Source organism: Solanum tuberosum, unplaced genomic scaffold (genome assembly GCF_000226075.1).
Source record: "Solanum tuberosum cultivar DM 1-3 516 R44 unplaced genomic scaffold, SolTub_3.0 scf00020, whole genome shotgun sequence".
NCBI lineage: Eukaryota > Viridiplantae > Streptophyta > Magnoliopsida > Solanales > Solanaceae > Solanum > Solanum tuberosum.
In genome coordinates, this window is record NW_006238946.1 from 551,091 (window position 1) to 557,511 (window position 6,421).

The following is a 6,421-nucleotide window of genomic DNA, read 5'->3' on the forward strand; positions in this document are numbered from 1 at the left end:
TACCACCCCCCTCCGCGTCATCCCATCAATTTTTATTTTAAAAAAAAAAAAGTTTTTGAAATACATCTCAAAATTTTAAAATTTTCATTTTTATGCCACCCCTACCCCCAACCCTCGTGACCCCGTCAATTTTTTTATTTTGAAAAAAAATCCCCCTGGGTCAAATCTCAGGTCGAATTTTGGAACGGTCATCGGGGTCTTGTCCTAGTTTGAGTGTCGGGGTCGGGTCCTATCAGTGCCGGCTCTTGCCTATAAAATTTTAGGCATTGGCCTTAGGCCCCCAATTTTTCGGGGCCTCAAATTTTTGTAAATAAAAAAATATATATGTATTTTAACCCCATTCAAATAGAAGAAATTAAGGAAACATTGTTTTGGGTTCTTACATTTTCTTCGTTAACACTCACATTATTTATCCTTTGTAACTCTTTTTGCACTCTATTTCTTCAAATCTTTGATAGTTAGAGTAATACACTCTCAAAAATATGAATCAATAGTCGAAAAGTGTTGAACAAAGTGCATTACAAATTCTTTTTTTTTAATTTATTTGTTAATTTTCATATTAAAGTAGGTATACCAAGTTATCAACTTTTTGAATCAGATTCTATGATTCTAACTCTTATCTTTAAAGTTTATCAACTTATTACTTATAAAATTGTGTTAATAATTCATATAATAATTGTCTCAATAAAAGGATGTTTTTCAATGTTGAATTGATAAAATCTTACTTAAAACTAATAATTAAAAAAAAGTATTTGAAAAATCATTTATATAAAAGATATTAAGTAGTAATTTACATCTAAAAATTTAGAAAAATAAATAGATATAGATAAAATTTATATAGATTTTAGGCCTCTAATAAAAATTTCGCTTTAGGCCACAAATTATGTTGAGCCTCCTCTGGGTCCTATATCAATTATTGGGATTGATTTTCAGATCTGAAATTATATTCTATCTGAATTATTTTTTTCATTCATCAATCAATCATTAAAAAACATTTTCCAGAAAATATTTTTTCTATCCACCAACTAAAATGAAAAAATAAGTTAGAAATCTACTTGTTTTTCAAGAAAACATTTTCCTTCATACCAAACACACCCTTATTCTTAATTAGATGTTTCGAATGTGAGCCTGAATAAGAAAAAAATCTTGTTGAGAGAATCACCAAATAGACTCTGCAATGCGTTATATGAATTTAATTGAAGCTCTAATATGGATTTGTTACCTTCCTCCGCCGAAAAAAAATTGAAAATACACCACGTGAAGGATTCCCTCTGCATGGTGCCCAAATTAGAGGTACATTGCCACTTTCTCATCGTACGACACTTAAAACTTCAACCACTTGAAACATGCAATGCCAGCAAGTTAGCCATAACCTGTGAGTTCTGAAATTTTGAACCAAATTGACAAACCTCTGATATCAAGTACGTCCGTACGGCCTTTTGACTAAGTTTCTATACATTTTCTAAATTATTTTTGATACTTCGATAATCTCTTAGTATATTTTATTTAGTCACACAAAAGTATAATATGTTCTAGTTGATCATTTGGATACATAATAAAATAGAATGTTCATATTAAATGTTTTCGATTAAAATTTAATACTACAATAGTCCCAAGTATTTTTGTTAGAATAATATAAAGAGAGATTCTTAATAAATGAAGGATATGTAATTTTTGTTTTTCGTTTAAATTTCTTATGACTAGAATTTTAACATATATTCCCGTTAAGCAAGGAAAGTTGCTTTCTTGCGGTCTAGCTATTTTGATTGTGATTCCAAAATGTTTAAACCGTTTCGCATTATTTACTTCTTATACAAAACTTAATATTTCCCTTTTGCTTATTTAGAAAAATTGGAGAAATTTATTACTTTCTCTCCATAAAATAATAGTAATAATAAAATTTAGCTTAGAGTTATAAAACATCAATAAATAGATTAATTTTGTAAGATACACCCATGATAAAAACTTGCTTAAGAATCATGTTAAAGTCGACTTGGGTCAAGTATAATAAAATAAATTAGTAACATTTTAGAAAGTTAAAATACAACTAATTATTTTACTTTTTAATCCTTGTTCAATAGATGTGGTGAAAAGTAAATAACACTAAACTGAAATTAAAAATTTAATAAAAATTATTTAGTTAAAATTATATTTTAATTACTAATATCTATCTATATATAATAGGAGAAGAAAAAGTGTCACGGGTCAGCACCACAAAAACAATTTTTTAAAATAATCAAAAAATATTAATTACATATAATAGGGTTAAATAATAAATTGATATTTTATTTTTAAAATAGTTTCTGAATTTGTAATGTTTTCCTTTAATTGATTCTTTTACCGTTTCAAAAAAAAAAGGTGATATTTTATAATCATAGATAATTATCTATTTAATTGAATTTTTAAATACAATTTCTATATTATATTATTAAAAGAAATCAGCCATCAGCAAAAAAACCATATGGTATATATAATGATAATAATAATAATAATAATAATAATAATAGTAATAATAATCTATATTCTATATATATATATATATATAAATAGATTTTTTAAATAGTTAAAATTAATCACATGTTATATATAGGATTACATATAAATTTCTATTTTATTTTAAAAATAATTTTAAATTTTGAATATGTAAATTGTAACGTGTGTGTGTGATTCCAATTTTTTTTGGAAAAATAATTTTAACCATCTTTCCACAACCTTCTTATTTAATAATAATAATAATATAACCAACTGTAGATAACAATAATAATAAAATCATATTAAACTTTATTTTTTTATCTTATATAATATGAATTATTAATTGCATGTAATTATATTAAATATTAAATTACAATTGAAAATACAAGATAGAAATTTAAATCAGTTTCAAAATTTAATGTGTTTAAAGCAGTTTCAAATTTAATGTGACCGTTTTTAAAAACCATATAAAAAAGGATTTTAAAAAAAAATATATATATATATATCTATAAAACCTACTAAGCCCACGTTAAATTTTTTTAAATAAAGGATAATCAAAATTGTTTAATAAAATAAATTAAAATCTACACAAAAAAAACGTGAAAATAAAAAATAAAGTAACTAAAAAACATGGTTTGTTCAAATATGTAACCACTTCTTACTTTTGAATTCCTATAAAAAAAAAAAAAAAGGCAACCACCTACCCATTTATCCATTGATTCCTTCATTCCATAAATATGTTATTTTTTTTCAAGAATTTTTTTTATTGATTTTGCTAGAATTTTCTTTGACCCACGTTTTGTTGATTGGTGGAAGTCAATTTTTATTTGCTCTCAATATTTCATTCAGTAAGATTTTCAATTTTGTGTTGGTATGTTTACGATATACTAAATATTAAATTGTATATTTTTATTGATTCTATGTTGATCTTTTGCAATGTTGTAATATTTTTTTCCTTTTGAGTTGATCAACATGATTCTCTAAATCGCTATTTATCCTCTTTATTCAAACTGTATGTTAAGGCATTTTATAGTACATCGAGTTTTTATTGCTTCAGAATTTTTTTTTGAAAGAAACCTATAATCTATAATAATTATATTATTATTATCTATTTATATATATATATTAGGAGAAGCAAAAAGTGTCACATGTCAGCACCACATAATTTCTCAAATTTCTATACTATTAAAATTAATTATATGTAGTTAATTTAAATAATCTATTACAATTAAAAAAATAAATTAATTTTTTTTAGCAATTTTAAAAATTAACGTGATATATTTCATAATAGTATAAACGTTATATAATTTTAAAGCATTATTTAACAGACATGCAAAATTGTAAAAATAATTTCAATTTACCCTAAATAATATCAATTGAAAATAAAATATTATATAAACATTTTAAAAACTTTACAGCAGATTTATTATAGAAACTTCTACCGTTTATATTATTATTTTCAATCTTATAAAAAATAAACTACCAAGTACTATTCAAATTTAAATCGGATGTTTTTAAAATGCCCAACATATTATATCAAACTATACATGCATTTCGGGTGAAAATTTTATTTATATGAAATCACATTTTAAAAAATAAATAGCATAAGAAAAGGATAAAAATAGGTAAAAACAACACATAAAAATTAATTAATCAAAACTAACTTAAATTTCTCGCCACGTGAAATCTCCAGTCCCCATTTTTCTCAAGCATTATCATACAAAGAGAAAATATAATGTTTTTTTAAAGAGAAAATTTATTAAAATTAGATTTAAAAAAAATTGTTAAAGAGAAAGTTCAATCTCAAAGCTATCCACAACCAACGGCTTTTTACTACACTTATCCATAACCTAAGTAAATATTTAAAAGAGTTTCCTGCATAGATTTTAAATGACTTAATAAATGCATAAAATAGAAAACAGTTTTAAAACTGTTCATTAACCAATCACTACTAACATAGTGCTATTTCCAGAATAAACAAATTTTATAATTAATTCTATGCATGATTAAAAAATATAATTAATGTCTTAAAACCTGTATCTAACATTAACACGAAAAAAAATCATCATTTAAATAATTTCATGTTTCTTTTTTCCTAAAATGAGTCACTATTTTTTAATTTAAATTTTAAAACTTCATGTATTGAAATAAAAAATTTAAAATTATTAAATAAAGAAAACATTATTTAAGAAAAAAAGTAAAATCACAAAGATTATATGTGGGTGGTTAATTTTAAAAATACGGATCATATAATACAATTTTGAAATTTGAAATTTGATTTGAGATTGAGGAAAGAATTAAATGAGGCCTAACATTTGGATGACTTTTCAGAAACTCTATCCACTTTTTGAATTTGGATAACTTCCCACATCTGATTCATATATAACTACATATTCACGTTTTCCTTTTGCTTTTAGAAAATTCAAAGTAGGAGCAATTTCTTTTTAGGGAAAAGGCTCAAATATGCCATCGAACTTTTAGAAAAGGCTCATTTATGTCATCCGTTAAAAGTTTGGCTCATTTATGCCATTGCTGTTAAAGAAAAGGCTCATCCATGCCATTTTTTTTAACTCCGGTTTTGCAGAACCATTTTTTACACACCAAACATGGTTTAACACTTTTCTATTGGTGTTTTTGGATCAAATGTACATTTTTTGCTTCTACATCCTTAAGAACACCAAGAACACATGAAGAACATAAACAACTCCAAAATTTTCAACATCTTCAATTCTTCATGAATCGCCTCAAATTTCAAGAGTAGTTTCGCTCTGAGCTAGATACCGAAACTGAATTTCTTTTGAGCTCGAATTCAACCTAACTCAACAAGATCCAATTGAAATTTCTTCAAAGTTTCAAAACTTGAACATTCTTTAATGGTAGATTCTCCAAAACTTCAAATCATTTGAAATTTTGAACATAAACTCAAAAAACACTAGTCAACAAAGATCTAATGTTAAAAACAAGAATCAAAGCAAATTTTGAAATTTTGGGACTGATTTTCGTTTTTTGGAATATATATTTTTAAATATGGGTGAATTTTTTGAACTCTACAAATGATTTTAGAATTTTGTTTTTAAAAAAGAAATTAATGGTGTAGCCGAAATTTGAGATGATTTCGTGAAGAATTGAAGATGTTGAAAATTTTGGAGTTGTTTATGTTCTTCATGTGTTCTTGGTGTTTTAAAGAAAACAAGCAAAAAATGTACATTTGATCCAAAAACACCAATAGAAAAGTGTTAAACCATGTTTGGTGTGTAAAAAATGGTATTGCAAAACCGGAGTTAAAAAAAATGGCATGGATAAGCCTTTTTTTTAACAGCAATGGCATAAATGAGCCAAACTTTTAACGAATGGCATAAATGAGCCTTTTCTAAAAGTTCGATGACATATTTGAGCCTTTTCCCTTCTTTTTATAGTTCTAAAAAATTTAATATAATTCAGTTTTCTTTCGCTCTTCTTTTCTCATTTTAAAAAAAACAATTATTATTATTACAATTATGATCTGCTTAAAAATTCAAATATAAGACCAAATATATTATTATTCAATAAAAAAATGGACTTGCTATTTCACAGTTTTCTTATTCATCTTGCAATGTTTGTTTTACAAATTTGATGTTCGTATTTATTTTCGAGTTCCAGTATATGTTACTTTTTTTATGTATTACTTTATTAATAGTCACGATCATATTTGAAAACATAGGGGAGAATACTTATAATTTTTGTTATAATATAATTATTATTTTTGTCAAATATTTGTTTACTAGATAATGCTACCTGTGCTATGCACGGGCCAATAATATAAATGGTATGTTTTGGGGCTAATAACTGAGTTTTTGAAGCGATTGTTTGCGTGGATAAAAGAATAAGTTTTTTATCACAAACATGTACTTTATTTGACGCTATTTAAGGCATAATAAGACTACCCACATACAACATTTTTGAAATATTT